The sequence below is a fragment of the Mus pahari genome, chromosome 19 (assembly GCF_900095145.1).
Source record: "Mus pahari chromosome 19, PAHARI_EIJ_v1.1, whole genome shotgun sequence".
Classification (NCBI taxonomy): domain Eukaryota; kingdom Metazoa; phylum Chordata; class Mammalia; order Rodentia; family Muridae; genus Mus; species Mus pahari.
The window spans coordinates 54,394,968-54,417,721 of NC_034608.1; the positions used below are offsets into that span (position 1 = coordinate 54,394,968).

Below are 22,754 nucleotides of genomic sequence, written 5' to 3' on the forward strand. Positions count from 1 at the left end.
CTTCCATGATATAAATGAGAGCTAGAAAGTCAAATCCTGGAATCCTGGACCACTATTTCCTTATGAGTTTCTACTTTTGAAATCCTTCTGATTTTTCCCGTGACTGTTGATTTACTCTTTTGTATTGTAGCACAATGATTCTGAGTTCCATACATAACCACACTCTATTGTAACTGACATGAATCATTCTTCCTAGGAATATGTGTGTTTTAGAAAATGTAATTAAGAGCTGGGGAGATGGCTCAGTCAGTAGAGTGCTTTCTGTGCAACTGTGAGGACTGCAAAAATGGAAAGTTAGAACTCAGCCTCTGCTTAGGCCGTAATATCTGCTGAAGCCCCCTCACAGATGCCTACAGGACCAGATGGGGACTTTGCCTGTGTGTCTCTAGCTCACAGGCTTCCTGGTGCCAGAACTTCTCACTGAGAAATGAGTTAATATTAAAGGGGTTGTTGATCACATGACCTTTCCCCAGCCTCTTACCTTGTCTGGGAATCAAAGCAATTCCTGAAGGTTTGAAATGTGAACCTTCTCTATCCCCTGCAACTGGTATACAAAAGAGTTAAACCCCACTTGTGACATATTAGATTTTATTCCTTTTTTTCCAGGAAACCCCAAGACTGTGTGTCTCCAGTGTTGAGCTGGAACTCTCACCCCCTCCCCTGGAACACCCATCAGGTTGTTGATTCTATTCTATTAGACTCTATTGTAAAATAGATCTCTATTGTCAATAGATCTCAGCGACACTCTCGAACTCCCTCATCATCTCTATCCTAGCAGGGACCTCGATTTGATCCCTGGTACCTACATTAAAAAGGACTGATGAGGCCCAGAGTTGAGGAAGAGGCAAAGGCAGGGAGATTCCTATTGCTTGCTCTCCACCTTGCATAGTGAAGTCAGTAAGCTTCAGGTTCAGCAAGTGATAATGTATCTAAAAGTAAACAAAGAACAAACAAAATAAAACAAATAGTGTGGAGAAGGAAATTGACAAAGATGTCAGTCATTAATCTCTGTTCTCCACATGACCTCATAACCATGCCTGGGAACATGCACAAGTACTGATACATACACAATAAAGACCTGTTATAAATGTATATATAATGAGAAGCTTTGTTGAATGAGTATTTTCACAATGTTTTTCAAAAATGGAGAGAGTTCTCATACCATATGACTCCAGCTAAAGAACTGAAAGTTGTTAATATTAATCAGAGATATATTCAATTCAAATAAAAGTTGTATTTTGATTACAAAAGTGCTATTTTTTTCACCACAGTTATAAAAATTCTGGGAAAAACACTTTAAAGGGAGCAACGTTTCTTATGGTTTATGATTTATGAAGTTTAAGGATGGGGAAGAGTCATCTCTACTGCTTTTTTAGTTTGTTTATTTCTTGTTATTGTTTTCTGTTTGGAGGAGTGACATGAAGCCCAGGCTGGCCTGGAACCATGCAGTGGAAGCTGCCTTGAGTTGTTGGTCTTTCTTCCAAGTTTGAATTTCCAGAAATATAAGAATGTGTTGATATACCTAGGCTTTACTTTTCAGGTCAGTGGCAAGAGAAACATCAGGGTAGAAGATTGTGGTACAAGAAACCTCTAAAGGGGAATAAAGAGGAAGAAGGAAGAAGAGAAGGGGATGGACAAGGAAGAGACCATTTCCTGGTAGCCAGTTCTGTATGCTTTCATGAGCAAATTAATCCCAGATGAGATTAGCATCATATTTTCATGAACCAAGCTTTACAAGGAGGAAGCTTTTAAGGGTCACTTCACTTCTTAACCACAACTCTGGGAAATCCCAGAACACATAGAGTTTCAACCAGTAATTCACAAGAAGGCAACATAACATAATACAATCTAAGGTTTCTCCAGCTATAAGGTAGAATCATTTATATAGAGCATCCTTTTTTCTCAAAGGGGAGGAGCAGAACCTCAGGGACATGAAGAAGGAATGAGTGCTGGTAGTTCCAGAAACTCATTTTTCTCCCGTCTCCTTCATACTTTTTTAAAAAAGGGGTAAACTGAAAGTATTCCAATATTAAAGTAGAATGAAATCATTCAACCAAGTGGCCTGGAATCACATATGAGCAACAACTTTGGCCTCTAGTTGAAACCCAGACTCTGTTTTTCCTGCTACCCATCACAAGGACATTTCTGCAACTATAAGGGCAAGGGATTTTTTTTTTTTTTTCTCACCAGCAAAAATTCAATTAACTCCCCAGGGACAGCAGGTGGGTGTCCTGTAACCCAATTCCATTCTGACATTACTTTCTGGAGATAGTGGCAGACCCTGCAGGTTAACGGCTCAGTTTTAAAACTGTTCCTCCTTTGAGGTGATAGTGTGAGGCCCTAGGGTAGTTAACCATGCATCTGATCAGCCAGCTATAAATTAATGTTTCTGTAAAACCCTCACTGGGTTCAACTAATTCTTATGACTTACATAATTCATGGAAACACTATGACTTCCTGATTTATTATTTGGTAAGAGATGAAGAATTCAGGAGAAGAAATGTACAGGGTTATATATAGGAGAAGGAAAGTGTGGAAGATTTTGTAATTTCTCTGGGTATACCCCTCCCAGGAAACCCCAGCTGTTTCTCCATCTAGAATATTACCAGCTTTGTCCTTTGGAGATTTTTCTGGAAGCTTCACTGATACTCAATAATTGATTAAATCACTGGCTGTTGAAGATCAACCTTTGTTGCCCTCCTTCTCCCAAGATGTTCAGAGGTTCGGTCCAAAGTTTCAGCTCTATAATTCTTCATGTGTCTTTTGTAGAATCACTTCCTGTGCTAAAGTAACATAGAGGGGACCCATCCTTACCACAAAAATAGGGGTTCATCAGTGTTAGCAATTCTAAGTTTTCGGAGTTGCATGAGAGGAGTGGGGATTAATATTGGATATTTGTTTCATAGTATTACAGTTGCGAACCAAAACTAACAAACAATAAAACAATTATGAGAAACCCAAACAGTTTTTTAAAAGTTGTATTTAATTCCACTAGTGAAGCCCATAGGGAGACACACAGACATGCTCACCCCCTCACTCCCCATACACATAACACACAGGCATACACATGTACAAACCCATGCAATCTTTTCCATAATACTAATCTAAATCTTTTTATGAAATAAACATGAAGTATTATTTGCAAGGAATTAGCTCACCATTTTGTTTACTTTCCTGTCATCTAAATAAAGATTTTCTTCTCCCACTGTGGAGATCAGTGGCTTCCTGACCTCATCAACAATCAAAAGTCCCCAACTTTCAGCATGCTGGATATGCTCTGATGTTCAGAAGTTTCTTTGTGATAGCTTCGATGTGAGTTTAATTGTTATCATAGGATTTCTCAGGCTTTCCCCTTCCTGCCTAACTCCTCCAGTCATAGAGACATTAGTGCTGTCTTTTAAGATCTGCTGTGTTCCCATAGGACCGCTCCTTACACGGTGAGAGGCTCACAGTAGAGCTGACCTTTCTGCAGAGTTCTCATTTTATGCTTGTTAGCAAGTTGTACGTTTTTTAGAGCCCTTTCTGAGCATTTAAAGGCTTCAGGTCCATTTTGATGGATACATAAGATACTTTTCACTAAAGCAAAGTGACCCTGGTTAGCATGCAATACTAGAGAATCTTTACAGGAAGTAAATCTAGCCAGCCTGTTCACAGGGATGCCTAGTCTTAACAAATGTAATGAAAGAGAATCATAGGACATATTTCAGCCCAGGAATAACAGTGCTTCAAGTTGTAAATGAAACGTAAGAATAAGAGTTTATGAAGGTAGAAATAATGGGACATAAATGAGTCAATGGTATGATTCATGACCTAATTTGGAATTTCAAATCTTGAAATATAATACTACCAATGTCACTTTACTTTGCTCAATAAGTATGTGTTCTATTGTTTTAAACTTTACAGTAAAATACGTTATAATACACTAAAGTTTAATCTGTATGCCTTTACAAACTGCAGATGGTTTGGATTAATATTGGCTTCTGGTTATTAGCCAATATTAAATCCCCTCAACATTCAAAACCAAAGTTCTTTTAGAGTTGGGATTCTTCTTTGTTATATACAGTTTGTGTGTATCCAGTGCCTAACACATTACATACTCAGTAAATGCATGCTAAACCAGTGTCCTAATCTAGCCTCAGTCAAAGCATAGGTCACAGACACTGGAGGATTCTTTCAGAGGTTAGTACATATTCTATTAAAAGGGGCTTCCTTGGTTAAAGGAATCTGAGAACCATATTATAGTAGGACTGCATTTTAGATACTTCAGTTCAGCATTATCCGATATCTTAGAGGGGATTTCATTCTTAAATGTGTGAGGAACAGTGCTTGCCTATGAGAAGGTGCCATTCACAAGAAATAACCAACAACATAATTACAGGGGGAAAATGCTACGGTGTGATTCTCTTGCATCCAGCATAACATCTGCTTTATGCCTGTCTGTGTTCCCCACTGGAGTCCTCTATGACTTTAAATTCTATTTGCAAAGCCACGGTTTTTAAAGGTTAAGGGGAAAATGCTCTTTTGTTTGCTTATTATTTTATTTACTTACTTTGCTAAACTTTCATTTGATTTTTGTAACCTGGTTAGACTTATGTGAGTTTGCAAGACATAATGGCTAGTATCACGTAAGAGTGAGCATTAATCTATGTCAGTGGCCAACATATATATGAGAATATGTTTAATATTATCAATTACTAGGTAAATGAAACCAAACCCACAATGTGATGTCATTGAGTAGAGTACCTTCTGTTTCTATTTTGTGGAATAGTTTGAGGAGAGTTGGAATTAGGTCTTCTTTGAAGGCCTGATAGAACTCTGCACTAAACCCATCTGGTTCTGGACTTTTTTTTTGCCTGGGAGACTATTAATGACTGCTTCTATTTCCTTAGGGAAATGGGACTGTTAAGATCGTTAATCTGATCCTGATTTAACTTTGGTACTTGGTATCTGTCTAGGAAGTTGTTCATTTCATCTAGGTTTTCCAGTTTTGTTGAGTATAGCCTTTTGTAGTAGGATCTGACGATGTTTTGGATTTCCTCGTGTTCTGTTGTTATGTCTCCCTTCATTTCTGATTTTGTTAATTAAGATACTGTCCCTGTGCCCTCTAGTTAGTCTGGCAAAGGGTTTATCTATCTTGTTGATTTTCTCAAAGAACCAGCTCCTGGTTTTGTGATTTTTTTGAATAGTTCTTTGTGTTTCCACTTGGTTGATTTCAGCCCTAAGTTTGATTATTTCCTGCCGTCTACTCCTCTTAGGTGAATTTGCTTCCTTTCTTTCTAGAGCTTCTAGGTGTGCGGTCAGACTGATAGTGTATTCTCTCTCCAGTTTCTTTTTGGCAGCACTCAGAGATATGAGTTTTCCTCTTAGGATTGCTTTCTTTGTGTCCCATAAGTTTGGGTATGTTGTGGCTTCATTTTCATTAAACTCTAAAACATCTTTAATGTCTTTCTTTATTTATTCCTTGACCAAGGTATTGTTAAGTAGGGTGTTGTTCAGTTTCCACGTGAATGTTGGCTGTCTATTATTTATGCTATTACTGAAGATCAGCCTTAGTCGGTAGTGATCTGAAAGAATGCATGGGATAATTTCAATATTTTTTATGTGTCAAGGTCTGTTTTGTGACCAATTATATGGTCAATTTTGGAGGAGGTACCATGAGGTGCTGAGAAGAAGGTACATCCTTTTGTTTTGGAATAAAATGTTTTGTAGATATCTTTTAAATCCATTTGTTTCATAACTTCTGTTAGTGTCCATGTGTCTCTATTTAGTTCCAGTTTCCAGGGTGTTGAAGTCTCCCACTACTATTGTGTGAGGTGTAATGTGTGCTTTGAGTTTTACTAAAGTTTCTTAATGGATGTGGCTGCCCTTGCATTTGGAGCATAGATATTTAGAATTGAGAGTTCATGTTGGTAGATTTTACCTTTGATGAGCATGAAGTGCCCCTCCTTGTCTTTTTTGATAACTTTGGGTTGGAAGACAATTTTATTTGATATTGGAATGGCTACTCTAGCTTGTTTCTTCAGACCATTTCCTTGGAAGATTGTTTTCCAGCCTTTTACTCTGAGGTAGTGTCTGTTTTTGTCCCTGAGGTGGGTTTCCTATAAGCAGCAAAATATGGGGTCCTGTTTGTTTAGTCAGTCTGTTGTTAGTCTATGTCTGTTTAATGGGGGATTGAGTCCTTTGATGTTAAGAGAAGTCAAAGAAAAGTAATTTTAGCTTCCTGTCATTTTTGTTGTTAAAGTTGGGATTCTGTTCTTGTGGCTCTNTTCTTTNGGTTTTGTTGAGGGATTACTTTCTTGCTTTTTTTAGGTTGTAGTTTCTTTCTCAGTGTTGGTGTTTTCCCTTTATTATCCTTTGAAGGGCTGGATTCGTGGAAAGATATTTTGTGAATTTGGTTTTGTCATGGAATACTTTGGTTTTTTCCATCTATGGTAATTGAGAGTTTTGCTGGATATAGTAGCCTNGGCTGGCATTTGTGTTCTCTTAGTGTCTGTATAACATCTGTCCAGGATCTTCTGGCTTTCAATGTCTCTGGTGAGAAATCTGGAGTAATTTTAATAGGCCTGCCTTTATATGTTACTTGACCTTTTTCTCTTACTGCTTTTAATATTCTGTCTATTTAGTGCCTTTGTTGTTCTGATTATTATGTGTCGGGAGGAATTTCTTTTCTGGTCCAGTCTATTTGGAGTTCTGTAGGCTTCTTGTATGTTCATGGACATCTCTTTCTTTAGGTATGGGAATTTTTGAATTTTTCTTCTGTAATTTTGTTGAAGATATTTGATGGCCATTAAATTGAAAATCTTCATTCTCATCTACTCCTATTATCTGTAGGTTTGGTCTTCTCATTGTGTCCTGGATTTCCTGGATGTTTTGAGTTAGGATCTTTTTGCATTTTGTCTTTTTTTGATTGTTTTGCCCATGTTCCCTATGGAATCTTCGGCACCTGAGATTCTCTCTTCCATCTCTTGTACTCTGTTGCTGATGCTCGCATCTATGGTTCCTGATTTCTTTCCTAGGGTTTCTATTTCCAGAGTTGTCTCCCTTTGGGTTTTCTTTATTGTTTCTACTTCCATTTTCAGATTCTGAATGGTTTTGCTCAATTCCATCTCATTTTTTTTGTGTTTTCCTGTAATTCTTTAAGGGATTTTTGTGTTTCTTCTAGCTGTTTAGCAGTGTTTGCCTGTAGTTCTTTAAGGGTTTCTACCTGTTTAACAGTGTTCTCCTGTAATTCCTTGAGGGATTTTTGTGCTTCCTCTCTAAGGGCTTTTACCTGTTTAGCATTGTTATCCTGTATTTCTTTGAGTGAGTTATTAATGTCCTTCTTCAAATCTTCTACCACCATTGAATCCACATCTTGCTTTTTGTGTGTTTTGGAGTATCCAGGACTCACTGTGTTGGGTGTACTGGGTTCTGATGATGCCCAGTGTTCTTCTTGGTTTCTGTTAGTAAGATTCTTACATTTGCCTGTCGCCATCTGGAAATCTCTGGTGTTAATTTTCAAGCTGTCTCTGGCTGGAGTTTGATCCTACTGTGATTCTATTAGCCTCTGACAGCACTCCTGGGAATCCAACTGCCACCTGAGTCCCAGTGGTTAGAGCACTCTCTGCAGGCAAGCTCTGCTCTTGTAGTGCAGGTGTCCATAAGTCTGGAGCTCTGATCCACCTTCTGAGTCTTGGGGTCAGAGCCCTCCCTGTAGGCAGTCTCTCCTCTGGTAAGAAAGGTGCCCAGAGGTCAGAGTATCTGCTCTGCCTCCCCCGAGATCCTGAGGTGATCTAAAGGACCTGCAGTGTGGAGAGTCCTCCGGAGCTCAGTGGCCTCTGCTGGGGTTCAGAAGAGAGATGGCAAGGGTGGCCCTGACCGGACTGGAATCCAGCCTCTGGGAGGGCAGGGTTCCTTTGTCCCTGTTCCTGATGGCACAAGCCCCTCCACGAGTCTCTGGAGTTGATGTTGTGTTCCATTCACCCGTGATCCCGAGGACCTGCTGCACGGAGAGTCCTCTGGAGCGCTCAGCAGCCTCTGCTGGGGTTCAGAATTGAGATGGCAGGGGTGGCCAGAACCCAGCCTCTGCATGTCTCTTCTTTAGGTAGCTGCTTCATGATCCTAAGATCACTTGGAGAGACCTCTAGAGGCCATAGGGGTGTCCAGCCACTCTGCGCCCAAGGCAACCCGGTCCTGGCGCTGACGGGAAGGGAACACAAAGAATTTATAAACATTAGAGGAGATTGAAAAATATGAAAAAAATATTTAAAAAGTGTGCCAATAAGTGTAAAATTAAAAGCTAGAGTGAATATGCATATTTTTAAAGTTGATTTAAACATTTAATCACAAAGAAAATTTATTTTTCTTAGATTGTCCCTGGAATGTCTTTTGTGTAATAATTGACAAGATTATCTTTATTATATTCAATTTGATAAAATATAGTAGATGTATATGCTCACAAAACCAATAACCTAAATAAATATAATAGATGTAACTGTTAAAAGTTTCTTTGTTACATTAGCAATGTTTGATATCCCTATTAAAACTCTTACTTCTTACAAGCTATAAAGACCTCAATTTTATGCCTCAGTAGGTTGGCCTGCAATCTAGACTACTATAACAATGAAATTATGCAACACACATTTCTTTGATAGTTTCTTTCACTCATTTATTCTGAAATAATCTTGGGTACCAAGATTCATTTCTTTTCATGGCTGAGCTGTATTCCATTATGTGGATATACTTGCAAACTATTTTGATCTATTCAATTCTTTGTGGACATTTTGCTTATTTCTAGGATTAAGCCTTTTATACACAAAATTTCTGCATACAAGTCTTTGCCAATATAAGTTTTCATTTTCCTAGTTAAATATCTTGTAATTAAGTCATCATTTCAGAAATCTGGTATATATTTAACTTACCAAGATATTGCCCAGATCTTTTTCATAGGTTGCACAATGTTTTACAATCTTATCATCACTGACCAAGAGAGTTGTTCGTACTAAAACTGAAAAAGTATCTGCACAACCTCTGGTGACCGTGTCAATATTTTGAAATGGTTATAATTGGTAGTTTGTGTTGTATTTTTTGAGGTTATGTATGATTAGTTTCTATCATATTTTGTAGCTAAGGGCCTGTGAAATTCTTTACAATATTGTTCTGTATGTTCTTGGACATTGAAAGATTCTTATTGGATTGTTAGAATTCTCTCTGCACTTTGAATATAAGAATTTATTGAATATAATATTTAAACTGGTTTTGAAAACCTGTGTATTAACATTTCATTCTCAAGATGGTATTTTTCAAATGGCAAAAATTGTGATTTTCATGAATTCAAATGTAATATTTTCTTTTAAAGAAACAACCTTTCCTGTGATGTCTAAAATAAGATAAAAATCTGTGACCAAAATTTTTCTCTAAATTTACTATTAAGCCTAGCCTTATCTATGATGTCAAGTTTTATATTTATGGTTCATTTATTTTAATGTATTAATTAATTTACTTGTAATATCTAAAAGTTCCAAAACATGTTGCTAAAGAAATTATCCTATCAAAATAACATTTTTTGTGTTATGGACAGTTTTCAAAAGGAGCATTTTGGATTTACACTCTGGCAGAGCAATAGTGCTCTCTTCTAGACACTTAGGGCTTACAAATAAAAAGCCCAAAGCCAAGAATAGGTCATTTCCCTTTTCAAATCTTGGACAATAAGGGACCAGAAAAGTTTTAAAACATCATAGCCTATTGCTCTTGGTTACCCACAATAATTTTCTGGTAAGACTATATTGGTGAAGTCTGCAGGTGTTTGAGACCAAAAACAAGACTCGACTAAACGGGTGCAGAAGACAAAGTTTCATCCCTTTTGGCTAGCTCAATTCAATCATGCTATACAATATATGAGAGGAAAAAAGTATCCATTAATCATAACTATCAGTGAATGCTGCAAACTACAACAGTGACTGACATGGTAAAATACACCCACTGGTGGCACAAATATTAGGATGGGGAGGAGGTAACCAACCACTCCATAACTGCATTAAAATCTCACTCACCATAAGATTAAATCAACAGGCACCATTATCAGGCCACAAGTCTACAGGTAGGCAGGTCACAGGCCATAATTGTAAACTAATTCTTGATGACTTATCACTATCCAGTAGATCAGGGCATCGCTCATGCCTCACCTGAGATGTTTTTGTATGTTGTGTCACTCTCAGCAATCACTACTTGCTACAAGAGTATAATAGTTTGCTAAGAGCAGGAGTGGGTGGGTTAGGGAGCAGGGCAGAGGGAGGGTATAGGGGGCTTTGGAGATAGCATTTGAAATGTAAATGAAGAAAATATCTAATAAAAAAAGGAAAAAAGAGCATAATCCATGATATGTTTACTATGCTTCAACCAAAGGTCACTTATGGAAGATATTGAACTGTATATAGCAATGTAGAAGGGTTTTTTAAAAAGGAAGATATCATGTTGAACTGGTAAGGCAGAGATGTGTATCAAGGAAGAGTTAGGGGTGATAATTGTAAACTCTTAAGGAAATGAATAAATAATTCAATGTTTTCTAAATGGACAAAAGCAAAACAAACAAACTGTTTAAATACAGATGATATTTATTTCATTTTTTTTTACAGCAATGGTGCCTATATTTCCAATAATAGAAATTTAAGAACATCTGTCAGAAGGAATCCTGAGAATGCTTTTCAAAGAGGATGTGGTTTTCAGAGGCCTTGGTTTTCATAGTCTATCCTAAAGAAACAAAGATATAGTAGGCAAAATACTTATTAGGTCTCCTTAATAAAAAATTTTCTGAATTCAGTTGCTCAATTTATAATTTAAAGTTGTTGACCTGCACATAATTCATGCTCTTTAATTCTGTGTAGGAATTCACTCATATTTGGTTAGATTACCAATTTAAGGTAAGTAACCTGGCATCTTACAGCTTTTAAAATTTGGAAATTGTTCCAAATTTAATATGTATAGACTGTGATATTTAAATGATAAAAATAAACTTCCTTGCTTTCCTAGAATAATTTATGCTAGAATATATTTCCTAGAATAATTGGTAACCTCATTTTTTCAAGTGAATTTTTCTTTAACAAACAATTACAAAATATGTAGTTCTTTAGGAATCCATTGACAGATCCCACGATAAATGCCCTTTTAAGTTCAAGTCTTTCCATTTGTAGCCTTTTAAAAATCATATCCATGCTACTTTGTTTATATTTCATACTAAATTCATGTGTTCCCTGGAAGTCATTGACCAATAAAGTTTAGATATCATACTGGACCTGTCACCAGCTATAATCTGTTGGAGTAGTCAAGTGGCTAAAACCTCCTAAATTTTTATTTATCCAAACTATGATTCAAGGATAAAGTCAAGAGGCCAACCCAAGTGATGCCCTAGAATTTTTACATATTCTGAAAAATAAAGTGAAGGCAGTTGCATCATAGGCGAACTCAATTAAATGGTTAAAAGCCAATTATGTTATGTGATGACAAAAGAAGACAGTGAGATTGTGCAGATGTGGCAGGTAAGTGGCAGAGACAGAGAAATAAATAGAGAAAAAGAGTTCTGTGTCACTACCGTCTCCAACCAGCAGAAAAGAAGCAATAAAATCGATGTCCTTCTCAAAGTGGTTTATTTAGGAACATAACTGTGCAGTAAAAAGATTCCCAGACCTCTCTCGGCCACCCCCTTTATACCCTCTAGTCCACTCTCTATCACCCCATTCCACATAGGCCCAGTTCACTGGCACAGGGCTACATTTGTCACATCATCTGATCTTTCGTCGTGGTGCATCTGTGCAGTGCAGTTTAACGGACGTGGCTATCTTGAGAGATATGAAGAAGTCAGTTGTCAGCCGTTAGACTTGGCGGCAGTCCCGGACACCATCTTGGGGCTGCGGCCAAACCTGCTCCTCACAGTTCTGGAGATAGAAAGAAAGATAGATAGATAGATAGATAGATAGATAGATAGATAGATAGATAGATAGATAGAGGTAGGTGATACACAGCATAAGTAGTTTATTGTTCTCTGTTGTCTGAGTTCATTTAGTGTTGTTTGTTCATGGGTATTAGAATATCTACTAGAGCATGAATAACCTCTCAGGGAGAGCATCTTTGAAGAAAGAGGACCCTCCCAATCCCCACAGGAATCAAACTGCCAATAGTGCTTCAGAAAGAGGTGGGACTTCATTAGCTCCACCCTAACCTGGTCTTGGATTTTGACTTTTGTGCAGGCAGTCCGATTTGATGTGAGTTTACGTGTACAACTATACTCTCATGTCCAGCAAATTGTGTTTTTGCTACATATATCTATCCCTCTGGCTGTTACAATTTTTATGTTCCCCTTTCTGTCATGATCCTTGAGCTTTTGAGAAGGGTTGGAAAATAATGAAAGGCATCCCAAAGTGATTGCCTGAGAATTCTGTTCTTACTTAGTGGACTCTTGTTGGGAGCCCAGGGCCTTGTTTTAGTTAAATCATTAATTCATATCCATTTTACATTTGACATATTTATGTGTCATATTCTGAGTGTAATGAAAGTCAAAAGTCAATTAATGATTCTGTTTATTTAGCGCATTCAGAATTTAGATCCCTATAATTAAATTGTATTAGTATATTGCTTTATGACTTTCAGTGGAGGCTTGGAACTAATAAAACCATCTTCAGTGAGTTCTTTTTCATTTGAGCATTCTGCTTCCTTTTTAATTCTTTACTAATGTCATCCAAATTTGATAAATGAAATCTGGTTCATAGTTCAACTCTTTTCTAGACAAAGATCAATCCATTATGCCTACAGTTCTAAGAAATATATTAAACTTTAGAACAAATACAATATTAAGACTGGCTCAAGTTATTTCAATACCTTTGTAGAAAATAACTTTAAAATATCAAATATGCATGAGTTGAATGTCTGTATTATTCTATCTTGACCATTTTCTCCACAAAGGACTAAAACATTTGAAATTACCAACTAGACTCATCTTTTCTCTTGTAAGATGCCTATGTCAGAGATTTTTATCAGCAATGAGAAAGCTAACTGACACATTACTCTTAATAAATCTACAACTTGGTAAAATGTAAATAACATTCCTAAGTAGTCTACTAAGGATAATGCTAGAGTAAAATGAAGATTATCATCAAATGTCTTATGACTCAGTAAAATTAATGATAAGAAGAGTCTTGTATTCTGAAAGGCATAAAGAAGGAAACAGAAGACATGAAGACATTACTAATATCACCAATTTGCCATCAGCTACCTAAGACACATGCTTTATTCTGTGACAGATAACTTCTTTTTTTTTTTTCATTTTATCTGACCATATTTATTTTTTTAAATTTTATTGGATATTTTCTTTAATTACATTTCAAATATTATCCCCTTTCCCGGTCCCTCCCCACCATAAACACCCTATCCCATCCTCCCCTGCTTCTATGAGAGTGTTCCTCTACCCACTCACCCACTCCCGCCTCCTTGCACTCCAATTCCCCTATATTGGGGCATCGAGCCTTCACAGGACCAAGGGCCTCTACTCCCATTGATGCCCAACAAGGCCATCCTCTTCTACATATGTAGCTGCAGCCATGGGTCCCTCCATATGTACTCCTTGGTTGGTGGTTTTGTCTGTGAGAAATCTTGGTGCTTTTATTGGTTGATATTATTATTCTTCCTATGGGTTGCAAACCCCTTCATCTCATTCATTCCTTTCTCTTTAACTCCTCCATTGGGGACCCCATTTGGAACCCCACTGGGGACCCTGTGCTCAGTCCAACAGTTGGCTGTGACCATCTGTCTCTGTATTTGTAAGGCTCTTACAGAGCCTCTCAGGAGACAGCTATATCAGGCTCCTCTCAGCATACACTTTTTGGCATCCACAATAGTATTTGGGTTTGGTGACTGTATATGGGATGGATCCCCAGGTGGGTCTGTCTTTGGATGGCCTTTCCTTCTGTCTCTGCTCCACAGTTTGTCCCTGTATTTTGTTCCCCTTTCTAAGAAGGAACGAAGCATCCACACTTTGGTATTCCTTCTTCTTGAGCATCATGCAGTGTACAAATTGTATCTTGGGTATTCTGAGCTTTTGGACTAATATCCACTCATCAGTGAGTGCATACCTTGTGTATTCTTTCTGACTGGGTTACCTCACTCAGGATGATATTTTCTAGTTCCATACATTTGCCTTAAGAATTTCAAAAGTTCATTTTTTAAATAGGTGAGTAGTACTCCATTGTATAAATGTATCACATTTTCACAGATAACTTCTAAAATGAGCTTCTATGATTCTAACCCTTGCCTTAAAAATTCCTTCCCATTGAGTAACTTGCCTGATACATAGTCTATGAGTGTGTCGGGGCATTTCATTTCCATGACGACTGTGCAAAAGGCTAGGGATTTTTGTCTTGTTAGTGTGTCTTTTCCATGTCTGCCTATTGATTCACTTGGCTGAAGTACAGTGTTAGAGGTCAGACATAAATAACAGGAGGAAAGTCGCCAACTAATAGAAATGAGTCCCCATTTGAGTCATCCACATGGAATTAAATCCTACTGTCTATTACATAAACGAGCTTCAGATGCTGCTTGGTGCTGAAAGAAACAATCACATAGAACTGGCCAAAGAAAGAGTGATATGAGTGTACACACATATGATATATATTGTACACATATATAATGTAAATATGTATGTATGTATATATATGCATACATATTTGCATGTTTATGCATATATTCACACACATATGTATGTATATTAGAATCACTTTCACCTATATAAAAGAAAAACTTATGTATTTTGCAGGAAAATAGATGCACCTAGAGAAAGTCATATTTAGTAAATTAAGCATACCTTAGAAAAATAAATGCATTTTTTTCTCATTTCTTTTCTGGATTATAAAAAATACATGTTCTATCTATTACAAGAAATCATCTTTCATACATACAATGATATCTAGACAAAAAATACAATAGGGATAAAGGTCTAATAGGTTAAAAATGTGAAGGTGTTCTCTTTTCTGCTTAACTAAACATTGAGCAAGTTTAATATAAGTGATAATTTGAAGACGCTTCTAACATATTATTACTCATAGCAAATTAAATAATGTTAATAAAATAATAAAATACACTGTTTATATTTTGGAACATTCTATTACAAATGGAGATCGGTAACCTTATTCTGACCTGTCAGACCAGTGTGCCTGTCTTGCGGTAGAATATACATTAAACAGAAAGCAACGCACATATTAAGGCATTGATGAAATAAGAAAGGCACACAGTGTCTTGGACCAGAGTAATGATAATTTAAAACATGAAAATGAGATTGACAGATAAAAGTCACATGGGTATAGAAAATGGTGTGAGAATTAATAATTATCATTCTCATAAAATTATGAGTCAAGTTATACTACCAGAATCAACAGGTCCTACAAGGAGAGCATCTTCAAATTGATTAGCAGACATATGGAAGAAGTGTGTAGTTATCTAAGTAACATAGTTCTTAGGTCTGTCCCTTTAAGATAAAGGCATAGAGTTATCTTTGAATATATAATAAATATGTGCTGCAGAGATTCACAGAATGGCCATTAGCACCAAGCAAAGAAACAAAACAACTGTTTCATTCTGGATACTACAAAGCACAAAAAACATGCATCCTTACAAAATGCATTCATTTTATATGAAGTCACGCTAGCCTATTCATTGACACAACCCTAGGACCCAGGCCTGGCTTCTCACTTCAATTTAGTTGGTAAAGATCTGTCTTGCATAAAAACCAAGTAAAAAACAAACAATATTTATTGTCAGAAAACAGAGAATGCTTAGGAAATACTTCAGCTATAATATTTTGCACTTTAAGATTTTCTTTCATGAAAATTAGGCAGGCAAGGAAAATTGCGCATTTCAATAAAAGCAGCAGCATGAAAGGGAGTCACTAGACAGAAAAATCCTGAGACAGAATAGCAGCACATCTTCATGTAAATGGAGACAGTTCCTCAAGAGGAAGGAGGAAGTAGCAGAGTGCCAGCAAATGTTGTTAAAACAAAGAAAACATGGCTTAGATAGGAAGGAAAGTGAATGAAAGTACACTGAACAACAGAATTGACTTGAATAATAAAGTGTCCAATAGGCCGGGAGAACTTCTCTGAATCTTGTGGTGACAAATTGTGGAGACCCCAAATCTAGATCTTAGCTGTAGCAAAAATCCTGAATAAGAGCCCAAAGAAGATAAATAAGAAGAAAGGGCAAGGGGCAAGAAGAATTTCAGGACTGGAAACCAGACTTACATCCATCTTCACAGTCTCCTGCTGTTGTCTCATGGGAACGTAGAAGATGATGCTGCACTTGACTGTGGTTTGGTATCATGGAAAAACAACACCAAATACTAACAAAAGCAGGCTGGTTCTAGAACAGAAATCAAACTTATTTTAAAGGTTTGCTCTGCAACATGGGCATCCTGGGTGTGTTTGAGAGGAAGTTTTTCAATGGGATAAATGTTTTGGTCAGTAGAGAGAGTAAAGCAATTCCTTGCCCAAAGGGAAGGGGCCTGACCTACTCCTTGGAGGCCTACACAGAGCAAAAGTTGGAGCAATAGAGACTCTGTTTGACATTGTGCTAGGCATTTGACCTTTTCCTGACTTCAGAGGGATACTCAGATTAGAACTTCCAGAGTGAGAATCAAGGGTCCAGAAATTTGTACTTGGGCTGAAACACAGCACTTAGACCCACTGGACCACTGATTGGTTTCATGTATATGCTGGGACTTAGTCTTCATAACCAATGCCCCTCCCCATCTCCATCTTCTTCACTTCCTCTTCCTCCGTTTCTGTTTCTTTTTTCCTTCCTCTGAGATAATCTGTTTGCTGGAAAAAGAAATGTTTTGCTCTCAGAGAGGAAGTAAACAAGTGGGTGTGAGGGGGAGGGAGGGAGACACAAACACACACACACACACACACACACACAGAGAGAGAGAGAGAGAGAGAGAGAGAGAGAGAGAGAGAGAGAGAGAGAGAGAGATTCTTAGATCCTATTGATTCTGACTTTTTAGAGAAGTTTGGTTTACTGATGAAAATGTTTCAAGAGAAATAGAATTTTAAGGAGGGTTTTTAATTTTTTAACTTATTTCTTGAGATTCCTTAGTTTGAGATTTAATTGATTGTATCTGGACAGGCTACTGACTCTAGTCCTAGCTGTAAGAAGCCTTGATTATCTACACATGGCAAGATACAGTATCAGTGGCATAGAATCTTTTTCTTGGGTACTCTTATTCCCATAAAGAACAAAGAGTTGAGCGAACACTTACTCTGAAATGTTACAGACTAGATGGAGCTCAAAATGTCCCTTTACTTCACTGATTGATTAATTTTCTTAGGATCCAGCTTGTGACACATTGATGTACCATGGCTAATGTTAGTGATAAGTTGTTGCATCTTGCTAATCCTATGATTAAAAAAAAAAAAAAACAATTTCAATATCTGTTGGGGTTCTTTGGATTTGGGAGGCAACAAATCCTCATGTTGGTCTGCTATAGCTTCCAAAACCTGCCAATTTTCAGATAATTCATGTCAGAAGAAGGTTGTACAATTGGTTCAGGCTGTATGTATCTTTGTATATTAGGCAACTTGACCTGACAAATCCAATAGGGCTGAAATTGTCTGTGGCTGATCACGTTGCTATTTGGGACTTTTAGCAAGCTCCTATTCAGGGACTACTGGTGTTTTAACAAAAACATTATATTTCTTAGATAATCACTATCATTTTAAGAAACAGCAGTTGGTCTATGAATTAAACTGTGATAGAGGCAGCAATTTATCTGGTCTGGTTTTCCATGAACTAGTTAATAGATAAGCAAGCCAACAACACATAAAATCTGTGTGCATAGACCCACTCTATCATCTAGACAATGAGAAAGCCCATGCAGGGCTGGAAGACACAAGTAGGTTCTCTAGAGAAGAAGCCCAAATGCTCCTGGTCTCCATTCTTGTTTCAATACTACAACCTTCAGGAGTTTCCATATGTTTCATTGATGAAGAAAGATCAAAGTCTGTGCTGATAGCAGAAGTTGTTCCCAGTACTTAAGTACTATCTAATAGTGGAAAGCAATATCAGCAGATACTCTTCATAGGGCATTTCTAATACCAACAATGTAAAATAATCCCTAAAGATTGAACTTTGCACACACAGTGATTTGCTTTGCATATAAGGAAGAGTGAGCATGTGGGCTGGCATGCTCATTCATGGGCCATGAACAGTATGCTGATGCAGTTTTCAGTCTTGCAGTGGTCTAACAGGTAACCTGAGACTGGGTATTTTATAATGAACACAACCCTTTATCAGTTTTAAAGCCTGTAAAGTTTAAGTTCAAGGGTCTTTAAAAGAAATAAAATTGATTTTAAAATCTGTACCTAGGTTACATGTTTAATGGGAATATATTTCACTTTGGTTAATTTTATGTACTAATTTGACTGGGTCATGGAATACCCTAATATTAGGTTAAATACTATTATTTTTATGTCTTAAGAACTACTGAGTCAATATGATATCTGCATTAGCAGGGAATATAAGACAAATTACTATTCCAGGTACGAGTGACAGGTAGGGTTTTCATCCAAGCCATTAAAAGTAAGCACAAATCAAAAGTACCTAGGGATGTTTCTGCTGCCTGACTTTCCAGCTAAGACATATGTCCTCTCCTAACCTCAGGCCGGAAATCCTGATGCTATTGATTCCTTCAGGATTGTGGAGTGAGTTTCAGTTACTCTTTGTTTGGACATTGTCAATCTTCATAAACATTCCAGTTAGTTCCATAAAAAAAATCTTGTCCATTTCTATTCTTTGGTGAATCCAGACTAATATAGTAGGGAAATAAACACCAAACATGTAATGTTTTTATAATACTTGTAATGCTATCTTAATTTTTATTGTATTCCCTAAATAGGTAAGATATCTAGTCTTAAGTAAGCTTATCAATATTTAATATTCTGACAAGGCACGGGCATACAAAATGTCAGAGTACTTAAAATCCACATATCTTTTTTTTGTTGTTGTTCTAAACTCTGAACCAAGAGCTTAATGCTAATGCCTATGGTCTTCATTTGAGCATTATTGTCCCAATTTTTAAAAATGAAGTAAATAGTCTTAGAATTTCACCAACAAATTCTTAAACTAATATGTAAATGAAGAAATCTATGTTTTTATTGTTCATGTTCTTAGCAATTATACTAATTTCCCTGGAGAAAATAAGCCTCAGAGACATCCATTTTGTAATAATGGGTGAAAACTTCAAAGCATGATAAAGTATATCATAATTTTATTAATATTGTCAAAATATTTCAGGTGTGCCCATAATTACACGGTTTAGAGATCTTAATATATGTTAGATGGTTATATAGCAATTCCAAAGAATTATGCTACAAACATCCATGCCAGAATTGTTCCTGCAGTGTTTTATTTATTGCGCCACCTATATTGTTTCCTTAGTGAGAAACTAGGAAAACCTTTCACTGAGACTTCGTTACAGCTCGGTCTTTGACTTGGCAATTTAAAGTGTTGTTCAAGGAGATTCAAGAGGTTTCCTTAAGGAACAAAATTGCTCCAGACATCTCCCATAAACTTTGTAATATACTGAGCTTCATTTCACCTAAGACCTTAGATTTCCTGGTAGCTGTTAAGCCTTTCCACTTGATAGAGAAAAGACTTTTGTGGATGGCATCGCCATAGCTTTCTTTACTTTGCCCTGGAGTGGTTTGGTCGTGTTCCAAGGATTATTGATTATCTTTCCTCCTCTATATCCTCTATGTCCTCGCAGGGAAAGAGCCTCCTGAAAATCAGGTTCTTTAGAGAAATTCGTCCAAAAAGAAGGTATCCAATGTGTGGTTCTGTTAATTTAAATGGTTTCTGCTTAGTAATTATAACACTGCTATTTATTTTATTTTAATCCCTAAATAAATGTAAGTAATGAAATTTTATAAGAACAAATTAATAAAGGTTAATGACATGATGAACATTTGTAGTATCTATTCATGCTTTCTTTGCAACATGTTTGTGTTTGCCTGTGAATGCAAATTTATAGGTAATTGGGGACTCATGCATCTTCTTATTCTTGATTCAGAATATTTATTTTAGAATCTTGTTGGTACTTTTAGCACACTTGAACTCCACACTTTCTATGAAACAAATGAGCTTCAGGCTTAAGAGTCTCACATGCATATTCAGTCTCCTTAAGGGCAGTTGCTTAGCAACAAATTTTTAAGGCCACACATGGCTGAAATGTTTAAAATTAATTTTCTGCAACTCATAAATGTCAAGGACTTGCTCTGTCCAGTTTTACGAACTATTCCTCCTCTCTTTTGTGGTACTATTGGCACTAATGAATGGCCTTTCTACCATCCAAACAGGGAGAAGTTAGGTATAGGTACAGTTGGGATGATAGAAGATGTAGAGAAGAGCTTCGCAGTAATTTCCTTGTATTGCTAAGTTGCTCCTAGCTCTTCCTATGTAGAACTGTCGGCCACTAAAACCTCCTATCTCTGTCTTTACTAACTCACACGCGTGGTGGCAAACGGAGACTAGTACACAGTTTGTTTTGCAATATAAATTTGTCCTAAGACATATAGTATTAGAAGTATGTATGTATGTATGTATGTATGTATGCATGTATGAAAGTATGTATGTAAAGAATTGAGGATAATTCTTAAGGTTTATAAGAGTGGATCTGAAATTAATGCTTCAACATTTTTACAGCAATAATGGTTGAATTATTGCTCGTATTATATCATACATATTAAGGTTGTTTTTCTCTCGAGAGAAAATAATCTGCTTACATGTGACAGAAAGAATGACATATTTTGATTAGAGCTTCATGATTTTATCATTGTGTCTATATGGAAATATAAGAAAATATTTGGACTTGGTGATGATCAATCAGAATCTGTAAGGTTTTTTGTATACGTATTTCAAGTTTCACATGAAATCAGTATGAACAATAATTAGGGTATTATTAAATATATATATATATATATATATATACATATATATATGTAAATATATACACTTATATTCTTACTATTACTGAAAATAAATTCTTTTTCCCCCACTTAAATTGGAAACACTTTTATTGACAGTTTAGGACAATTAAAACTCACCGAAAGACAAACATGAGACCACAGAAGTGTAAAATTGCAGCACACATATTAATATTCTTTACTTTCATCACCCCCTTCCGCACTATCTGCCCCAACCGTCTCATAATCCTTCCCCAGGACAGCCATGCCCTCATGGGTCTTAGAGATATTCCCCCCCTCCATGCCCTCACCCACAAACAAGTGCACAAAGGCATACTTGGCATATATCAGATGAAACTTGGGATCTAGGTGAGCCCAGGCCTCAGCAATGGCTGAGGTATTGCTCAGCATGCACACAGCTCTCTGGACCCTGGCCAGATTGCCACCAGGCACCATAGTGGGGAGCTGGTAATTAATGCCAACCTTGAAGCCAGTGGGGTACTATTCTACTGACTTGATTCTATGCTTGGTCTTGATGTTGGCAATGGTAGCATTTACAGCTTGAGAACCACATCACCATGGTACAGCAGGCAGAAAGCCATGTATTTACCATGGTGAAGATCCTATTTCACCATCTAATTGGCTGGTTCAAAGCAGGCATTAGTGATCTCTGCTACAGAATGTTGCTCATGGTAGGCTTTCTCAGCAGAGATGACAGGAGCCTAAGTGGTCAGAGGGAAATGGATGCAAGGGTAGGGTACCACATTGGTCTGGAATTCTGTCCAATCAGCATTCAGAGCCCCATCAAATATGAGGGAAGCAGAGATGGAAGATACAATCTGGCTAATAAGGTGGTTAAAGTTAGAGTAGGTTGGATGCTCAATGTCAAGGTTTCTACGACAGATATCATGGATGGCCTCATTATCTACTATGAAGGCACAATCAGAGTGTTCCAGGGTGGTGTAGGTGGTGATGGTGGAACTGTAGGGTTCAACCATAGTAGTGGAAACATGGGGGAGTGGCTGGGTAAATGGAGAACTCCAGCTTGGACTTCTTTCCCTAATCAAGAGAGAGTTGCTCCATCAGCAGGGAGGTGAACCCAGAGCCAGTTCCCACACCCCTAAACCCCCAACCCCCGCAAAAGCTGTGAAAAAATGAGAAGCCTGGAAGACCCGTGCCCTACTCAGTCAGCTTGCTAATCTTGTCCAAGACAAGGTCAATGATCTCCTTGACAATGGTGTAGTGGCCAAGGGCATAATTATTGGCAGCATCTTCCTTGCCTATGATGAGCTGCTCAGGGTGTAAGAGTTTGCAGTAGGTGCCAGTGAGAACTTCATCACTAACTGGGTTCCGGGTCTATGAACACTGCCCGGGGCACATGCTTGCCAGCTCCTGTCTCACTGAAGAAGGTATTGAAGGAGTCATATCCTCCCTCAATGGTCTTGTCATTTGTTATCTGACTTTCAGGCTGTATGGCAGTAGAGGTCGCAGCAGGCATTGCAGATCTGGACACCAGCCTGGCCAATGTGAATGGAGATGCACTCACACATATTTAGTCCTTGAAGTGTTCCATGGAAACTGAGGAAGTGAAGAGACTGTGATGAAGATCTCCCACTGTATTAGTCAGGGTTCTCTAGAGTCACAGAACTTGCAGATAGTCTCTATATAGTAAAGGAATTTATTGATGACTTACAGTCTGCAGTCCAAATCCCAACAATGGTTCAGTAGTAGCTGTGAATGGAAGTCCAAGGATCTAGCAGTTGCTGAGTCCCACACAGC

At 37.5% G+C, this 22,754-nt stretch overlaps 1 pseudogene; it reads right to left on the minus strand.

Moving 5' to 3' along the window:
- Positions 1–21,164: 21,164 nt before the first annotated feature.
- LOC110336202 lies at positions 21,165–22,525 on the minus strand (annotated as a pseudogene).
- Between the last annotated feature and the right edge of the window lie 229 nt (positions 22,526–22,754).